Source organism: Leopardus geoffroyi, chromosome E2 (assembly GCF_018350155.1).
Source record: "Leopardus geoffroyi isolate Oge1 chromosome E2, O.geoffroyi_Oge1_pat1.0, whole genome shotgun sequence".
Classification (NCBI taxonomy): domain Eukaryota; kingdom Metazoa; phylum Chordata; class Mammalia; order Carnivora; family Felidae; genus Leopardus; species Leopardus geoffroyi.
The window spans coordinates 59,099,187-59,108,049 of NC_059335.1; positions in this window are offsets into that span (position 1 = coordinate 59,099,187).

Below are 8,863 nucleotides of genomic sequence, written 5' to 3' on the forward strand. Positions count from 1 at the left end.
CGGCGAGCAGAGAAGGCACGGTCCTCCTGGGCTGGAGGCCACTGGGGCAGCCACCGGTGCCCGAGAAAACGAGGCCGGGCTGGAGAAAATCCCCCGGGCCTCCAGCGCAGGAATGTTGGGCTGTGTTCACATCCAGGCAACTTCCGCAGGCGAGAGCGGGTCTCGTCCTCCCTCCCGCGCTGCTCCGCGGAGACTGCACCCCAATTAGGACCAAGGCTCCGGGAAGCGGGGCTGATTAGGAGAAACCCAATGCCAGCCCAGCCAGCGAGCTCCCCAGTCTCCGGCCGTGGCTCCAGCCCCCGCGCCCACTCATGTGGTCCCTTGGTGCGCCAAAGACCTCGTGTGCGCCGGCTGTGCTTGGCTTTGGCGCCTCTGGGCCAGAGGCCGGGGCGGAGGTGAGCCCCGCTTCCTGCGCACCTCCCCGAGGACACCTGTGTCTCTACAGGCCCTCCCAGCGCTCCCACGCCCCGGGCTGGCTGCGGGGGAGGCACGCAGAGGGGACTGTGCAGGAAAACTGGCCGGCCAGGGAGCCCCAGGATGGGGCCTGGCCTCTGTCTCCCAGTCCGACCAGGGGCCTGGGAGTGAGAGAAAAGCCTTCCCAGCAAGGAGAGCCTGGCCCAGAAAGGGCCTGAACACTGCAGCAAAATGGTCTCCAGACCCATGTTCGAGACTGCACACCGCCCTGCTGCTACAGGTGACTCACGGAACAGGCTTGCTTGGCATGTGCCCCCCCGCCCCTGCAGGGCCCATTTCAGCCCCGATGCGCACAGGGGCCACGGAGCTCCCACGTGCACCCCCCACAAAAACGTGCGTAAGCAAGTTACAATCTTAAACTGCAAAGGCGTTTCAGAGCCTGGTGTCAAACCACCCCCGCTGTGCATGTAAACAGCCCCCTGGGTAGAATTAATCCCGACGCCCCTGAGCATACCTCAGGGGGGCGGTCCTGGACCCTAAGTGCATGAATTCCCCCCAATATTAAAACACCTGGACATGGGGAGGGGGCAGGGATTACGCCATAGTGTTTCTGTTTGTGGGTCACACATTGCAGGGACTCCAGGGTTCTGCTGGGGGTGGGGGGGTTGGCGTCCTGGGCGCGCCCAACAGCCTCCTGGCGGCCCGGTCCCAGGCAGCAGGAAACTGCAGGCCCAGCCGGGCAGGCGTCACCCCATCCCTGGAGCTCGCCTCTGATCCACATCTGGCCCCCGGCCTGAAGGCACTCAGGTATGCGCTTCTGATGGGGGAAGGTGCCTGGCCAACCAAAGCCCATCTGTCCCAGTTTTCTCTCCGCTTTGGGGCTGGACAGCTGGGGACAAGGAGGGGGTGGTCCACAAGGGCCTGGCTCCCTAGGCTTCCAGGCTCCCAACAGCCATCAGGCATCCCAGAGGGAGCGGACAGAGAGAGCTAGAGTCCCTGTTCTGCCACCATCTAACCCGGGCAAGGTGCGTCGCCTCTGAGCCTCAGTTTCCTTATCTGTCCTCACGACCCATGAAGGGCAGTGGTTGATGAGATGATGGTCCTTGGGAGCAAACGGAATGACCTCGCTCTGTGGTGCCCAAACCGGAGTGACCACGAGACCCACGCGTGGCTCGCCCTGCTTCCTAGAGATCCAGGGGGGCAGGTGGGGGTGGGTGCCACTCAAGATGCAAGGGCCCTCTGCTCAGGGGTTCCCATCGAGCACTCCGTTCGGGAACCGCTGAGCTCTGCATCTTCTAGCACGCACCCCAGGACAGACTGTCCGCCCTTCCCACGGAGGACTTCCTAACCTCCAGGCCAGAAGACCCCTGAGCCCTGCGACTGCATTTCTGATGGTGCCTCTGAGTGTGGAACCGCCCTCATCAGAAACACTTGGGGTGTCTGCTGAAACCACAGATCGGCGGGTTGGCAGGGGGCGGGTCGGCGGGGGGCGGGCTGACACCCACTCGATTCGACTCTCTGGAGGCAGGACCCAGGATTTTCACAGATTTCCAGGGGGTCCTGGCGAGTGCCGAGTCTGAGAGTCTCCGCTAGTGTCTCTGGGCTCCTGAGAAAAGCCTCGGTGAGGTCGGCTCAGAGTGGCCTCTGCTGCCCCCTCCTGCCCCGAGAAGGCAGCGGCTCTGAGCCCCAGCAGCGGTGAGGGGGGAGGGCCAAGGGCCGAGGGCCCACGGAGGGAAGCGGAGCCCGGGCAAGCAAGCCCCCTTCCCACACGCGCCTGATCCTTCTTGGGGTTCCCTTAGGGAGGTCCTAGGACGACTCCTGCCTTGCACAGCAGAAACCGGTCAGGGGGCTTGCTCCAGACCCTGCTGACAACAGCTGGAATCTGGACTCAGAAGCAAAGCCCATGTCCCTGAAGCACTGTGCTCCATGGCTCCCGGGCACCCACTTTCCTCCAGCCACCAGCCTAGTGAAAAGGGGCGAGTTGAAGTGCGGTCCATAAGCAGCCTCTGCTGGGGTCTCGGGACACCCCGTGCCTGGCACCGGGGGTGTGGGTCATGCGGATGGGGTGGGGGGAGACTGGCCCAGCAGCACCAGCTCACATCTCTGACATCCAACTCCCTAGACTTGGATCTCATGGGTTTCCACCCCACACCCCCCACGGCAGCCCCCTTCGCTTCCCTGGCCCCCTGCGCTTCTCCGCTCTGCTTCTGGAATCTTCTGGGCTGTTTCAAGGAGCGAGGTCTTTGCTGGCCGTCTCCGGCAGACAAGCCTTGCCCACTCATGAAGGGACACGGCTGGATTTCAGGACTGAGGCAAACCACAGGCCTTTCCCAACGGTGACGCGTGTGCTCCAGGGATGGGGACGTCTACAGGTGTGACAGGAAGACCACCACAGACACTGGGCACCTGCGTGTGTCTGCCCTCGCCTGGGGCTAGATTCAGTGGCACCTACACCCAGGTGTAGCACCAGGACCCTTGGGGTTGCGTCGACATCCCGAGGAGATGCCACCAAGGCCGGGGCACCCCTGGGCCCCGAGCGGAGGTAGGAAGCCCCCACTGTGAGCACAGTCGGCGAGGGGCCCGCTCCAACTCTCAGAGTGTAGGCTTTGTGCGTGGTTGTGCAGCGAAGGTGTAGGCCATACCCGGTGGCCTCGGGACAGTGGTCTGGGGAGAGATAGTGACAAGCCTCTCCCAGCATCTTATTAAAACTAGCACGCCATGGCGTGTGCAGGGACCACGTGTCCTCCCGTGTCTGGGGTTGATGGCCACAGAGAAGCGAGCCAGGTCCTCAGATACCCTCTGAAAAAGGGTGAAGACGCTTCTGTATTGGGAAATCCCCCCAAAGCAAGCCACGCAGCAGCACACGTCTCTGGGCCCTGCTGCAACCCCACGTGGTCACGGCTCGCGTGCAGCAGGGAGGGCTGGGCCATCTCTGTCCGAACGGCCGGAGGCCTGGCGAGGGGGTTCTGGTTAGCCTTCCAGGGGTCTTCGCCAGGGTGCCTTCCCCGGGGGAAGGGTCAGGGGACCCTCCTCGGAGAGGAGAGGCGGCCGCCGGCCCCAGGAAGCGACCCCCGACCGTCTCTCCACGGGGCGGCAGCGCCACCTGCCGTCCACCGCACAGAGTCTGTGTTGGGACAGCAGCCGGCCTCCCGACAAACCCACAGAAATCCGATGCCACCGGGTCGTGGACAGAAGACGTGCCCCCATGAACCCGATTTCAAGGAGTCAGGCCCTTTGATCTGTGTTAAGGGGGACCTGGCTTTGGGGAGGAAAGGGCCAAACTAAACCAAGGAGGTCTCTTCCTAATCACAGGAGTTGTTTAAAACCAACCAACCTTGGAAAGGTAAAAAGAGGGAGGCAACGCCGCCTCAAACCCTACCCCGAAACAGCTGTGCCGGTCCCGAGAGAGGGCCCTGTACGCACAGACCCCAGGGCTCCTGACAAGCAGATGGCGAAGGCTGTAGCCGAGAGGGCGGGAGTCAGAGGGCCTGAGTTCAAGTCCCGACGCTCCCTCTTCCCGTGAGTGCTGGCAGGCGCTTCTGCTCCCCGTGCCTCGGCCTCCCCACCCGTGTGGCGGGGGTGCTGGTAGGAGCACGTCTCTCGAAGCCCTGGTGGGCAGCTTAGGCGAACTAAAGGCCGTGCAGAGCTTCCGGTGACGGAGAGGGAAGGCGCGTCACCTGAGAAGGCACAGCTGCGCCACGTCAGAGCTGCACTCGCCGCCAATCCCGTGTGCCCGGCTTCACCACCACACGCCTCAACCACGAAGTCCTCTCTCTGGGGTCCCCACGAGCCACCGTGGCTTGCAGTCCCCCCCCCCCCCGGGGCCCTGCTGGTGGCCAAAAGGGGATCCAGCAGCGTGTCCCCAGGGGACGGGTCCTGCCTCGTCCTGTCTCCCCCACCCGGGAACGGGGAGCCTAAGGGTACACGCCTCGTGGGGTCCTTCCGAGGGCTGAACCAGTTAACCCGCCCTCTGAGGAGGGGAGGCGTGTGGGGCTTGCTCAGAACCCGGCACTTGGGGCCTGAGTTTATTGCTTCCAAACCATCCACAGTGCAAAGCGTCCACGTTACATGGTCACAGGTCAGCTCCCATTTTTACCTTTGTGATTTAGGGACACCGAAAACAAAGGGCTCCATCCACAGGAAGGAATCCTGGTCCGCCAGAGGCACGGGAGTGTGCGCCCGTCTGCAAGGCCGTCCAAGTGGTCTCTGGTGAGAACCCAGACGACGACAGGGACCGGCCAAGTGGCCGGGGCCCCCGGGGGCCAGGGGGCGGGGGGGTCCGGAGGGGCTTTGCCGCACGCCAGCAACGGGCCGCCGCTGCCCCCTCGCCTACCAATGCCGCGAGGCACGGGCGACTCCAGGCAGCAGAGGCGGCGCTGGCTGGCGCCCATCACACCAGGGGCTCGCCACGGGTGGGGGGAGCTGCTTAGCGACGCGCAGACGGGCTCCGAGGGCAGCAGGAAGTCTGGACACAGAGCCACGGCACCCAGGCCCGCACGATTCCGGACTGAGCAGGCCTCCGGCATGCCGCGGGGAGATCACACCTCCCCCGTTCCCCTTCCGGAAAACGCCTCGGGTGACCAGGTGAAGGCGGGCCACAGGCACAGAAGACGCACAGAGGGCGCTGGCGTAGTCTATGATCAGTGCCTAAGACTCCACCTCACGACCGACCAGTGGGGGGCTGAGGGCAGGGGGATTCCGGTCTGTGAACAGGGGCCCCCCCAGAAGCGGTAGTGAGGACTTAGTGAAATTCGGCATTCGCTTATCCACGCATGTAACTTGTGTTTACAGATTTTACCTTCGATGACACGTGTGAATACGTAGAATCTATATACGAATAGCACAATACGAACATTATACAACTGATTACTCCGAACAGCAGATCACCCTCCAAACCTGAAGCGGCAAAAATCCCCCGTCTCGCTCCCGCCTGCGATTTGGGCAGGGCTCAGCGGAGCGCCCGTCTCTGCCCAAGGAGACGACAGCTGAGCCGGCGCATCTGGGGCCGGGGGACCCCCTTCCAAGGTGGTGCTCCCGCAAGGCTGGTGAGGGGGTGAGGTCAGTTCCTCTCCGTGTGGGCCTCGCCCTGGGCAGCCGGGGGCTTCCTCACCGCGTGGTGGCTGGGCCCCGACAGCCGGTGTCGGCCTCCTCCTGCAAGCTGGCGGTCACTCCTGCCACAGCCTATTAACCACGCTGTCCCAGAGCCTGGACTCAAGGGACGGACACAACGGACACTTCTCTCAATAGGAGGAGTGTCGGAAAAACTCGGGGCCACATTTTACAACTTTCACAGCATTTAAAACAGCTCAATATGGGGCTCCTGGCTGGCTCAGTCGGTAGAGCATGTGACTCTCGAAATTGTGGTTGTGAGTTCAAGCCCCATACTGGGGATAGAGATTACTTTTAAAAAAATCCTAAAAAAAAAAAAAAAAAGAAAAGATAAAAAAGCTCCATCAATGTGAGCCATTACTAGAGGGCAACGACAGCAGACAATATAAGCCAGTCTAGGTGAGGATGCTGTCCCCTCCCTCAGCTGGGAGAGAAAAGGGGGAAGGGGGTCAGGTAGGCAGCAGCCATTAAAGAATGACCTTGGGAAGTGACTGTATCTTCACCTACCCAGTAACCTCCTCCTCTTGCTTTTGTCTGGGGTTGTGTGTAGGGTTTATTTTGAGGGTTCCCTTGGGACCCCGCCGCCTTCAAAAATTGTTTTTGAAAATGACTAGAGTCCTTAAGTTTTAGGACTATCTGGGACACTGGTTGGATTAGACCCAGATAAAGGGGAAGGGAGTTTAGCAATCCCTATTTCTGCTGGGGGCCGGGGGCGTGAGAACCAGAATAAACATTTTGGAAACCGAGTCAGGTGCAAGCCAGGTGCTTCCTAGGGCCGCGGGGTAAGGCAGTCGAGAACACTGCTCCCCGGGAAGATTAGAGGTGGCAGAGGGGAGGGAAGGAATCCTCACTTGTGCTCCACTGTCTCGCGCCCAGTAAGAACATCCGGCCCTGGCCGCTGGTGTGCAGGGGGAGGTCTGCCGCGGTGCGAGCGCAGACGGAGCGGCGGGCCCCGGGCGGACCAGCCCTGGACCTGGTTAGCGGTTCTCTCTGCTCTCCCCTGACGTGTCTTCCCCTCTCCAGCGTCCCGTCGCCTGTGCTGGCTCCTCGGGCGCACCTGTCCTCAGCCCTCTTACCTGCGGTCCTGTGTTGTCACAGGTCTCCTTCCCCTTATGTGGTGTCTGGGGTGAGGCATGTGCGGGTCACGGGATGACAAGCACCGAGGGGCCACGTAAGGCCCCGGGAGGGTGGGCAGGCCCCTCCTCCTGAGGGCTGGCAGGGCGGGCCGCTGCCCAGCAACAGGGGCACAAGCCGCACTGTCCTAGCGACTTCCCTTCCCCTTTTTAGAAGTAGGACGAAGTTGGGCATCTGCCCCAAACATCACTGAAAGGCAAAGAATCTTCTGTTTTATCAACTCCGCTTGGGGGCAGCTGGACTCGCGGGCTTTTGAGCATTTAAGAGGCCGTCTGGCAGCCTTACAAAAGCTACTCCTACTCAATACACATGGGTTGATCTTGCACTTGGAGGAGTACTCCTCAGAGAGCTCCCAGCGGACGGCGCGTCTGGACTCTGTACGAACCAGGACCCGACACCCCAACGGGCAGCAGAGGAGTAGGTTCCTCCCTCCACTCAGGGTCTGTCTCTTAGGACAGCCCCCCCTCCCCATCCCGACACTACGGGTGGGAGAGCACACTCTCTTGAATTACCCTCGGATTCTCGCGTTTCCTCCCACATTTACATCTCCGACTGGCCTGGGGCTCCCTCAGCAGGGAGGTGCGCCTCGAAACCGCATATCCTACGCGAGTCCTCCCTCCCTCTGCAGTTACTCTCTCGCTGCGGATTCCCACCTGCTTCAGAACTTTCTGTTCCGCTGCACTGCTACGCGGACTCGGTGCTGCTCCCCTCTCCCCCCCTCCCCTGCCGGGCGCCATCAGGGACAGGATATCTCACCAGGGGGAGAACTCTCTTTATACTACTGAACCCTGCAGCTATAGCACACAGCGTGTCCTTTTACTCAGACCTCTCCTCTTTCTTTCAGGAACCTTTTAGAATTTCGCCCAGTTGGGCACTGGACGGCTCATTAGGTGTGTGCCAAGCACTTCAGTTTTGCTGCTGCTGCTGCATCGAAAGGCGTTCAGGAAGTCACGGTCACTATGGGGGAAGGACACGGATTTACATGCTTCTGTTGGTTTCGCCTTTGAAGACTTTCTCCAGGCGAAGTCAAATCTGTCCTCAGCTAAACAACATTTCGGTTTATTTCTCCCACTGTTTCGTACTTCCCTCCCCTGTTCCCTCTCCACTGGTGTCAGGAGAGTCCCGTGCCTTAACCTTCCGGCTCGTGTGTGCATCTATTCTGACCTTAGTTGGACTAAGCTTATGCTGTTTTCATTGCTAAGAACTGTTTCTTGTTTTTTTTTTTTTTCCCTTACCGGCTTGCGGGTTGTATCTATCATCTATCTATCTGTCTATTTAAAAGGGGGTTCACGCCCAGGGAGGAGCCCAGCTTGGAGCCTGAACTCAACACCCTGAGATCAAGACCTGAGCTGAGGTCAAGAATCAGACGCTTAACTGACCGCGACACCCAGGCACCCCCAGTTTATTCTTTTAACGGATAAGACGGCTTTCGAACCACCTTCTGATTCCCGTACTGGCGGTTGTGCAAGGCTGGATGCGGTTTCGTCCGCAGACCACCGGGGCCTCGGGCACATGTCATCCGTGGCGGCCCCCTCTGCTGGAGGGCGCACGTGCGGCTTACCTGAGCGGGGGCTCCTCAGGCACCGGGCCACGGCCTCTTCTCCTGTCCTCCTGCCTTCTTGCTGGAGGACTTTCTCCCCCAGGTCACGTCTTCCAGCACAAAATTCAATGCTAAACCAGGTGTCTGCGCTTTTAAGAGACATCTTCACCTGTCTCGCTTGAGAGCAGAGCAGAAAAGGGCAAAAACTGACTCGACTTTTTCAAAGGAGCGTGGAAACCGTTTTCTCAGATCTCCCAGAATGGAGCAGGGGCTGCCTGGGACCCGCTTGCTTCGCGGAGTGAATCTGTCCTTCACACCTCACCTGTCAGGTCCCTCCACGTGGAGACAGCCTTCCAAAGGCCCTGTGTTCATCTCTTTATTCACCTGAAGTGGATCTCAAACGGGAGGGACTGTTTCCAGCTCAACGATCTGGTCATCTGGAGGCTGGGGAGGGGCCTGGCCATGGCTTCTCAGGCCGAGGAACATAGGTCGCGCGTGCCTTCCTCTGTTCCAGGGGGAAGCCCGTAAGCCAGGGCCAGACCACACGACAGCCGGCCGCCTCCGGGGCGGAAAGAGCTGCTTCTCCCGGGCCTTTCTAGCTGCTGTGCCCAACGCCCCTCACAAAGGTGCTCTCCGGCAAGCTCAGTGTCGCTGCCACCCTGCCTG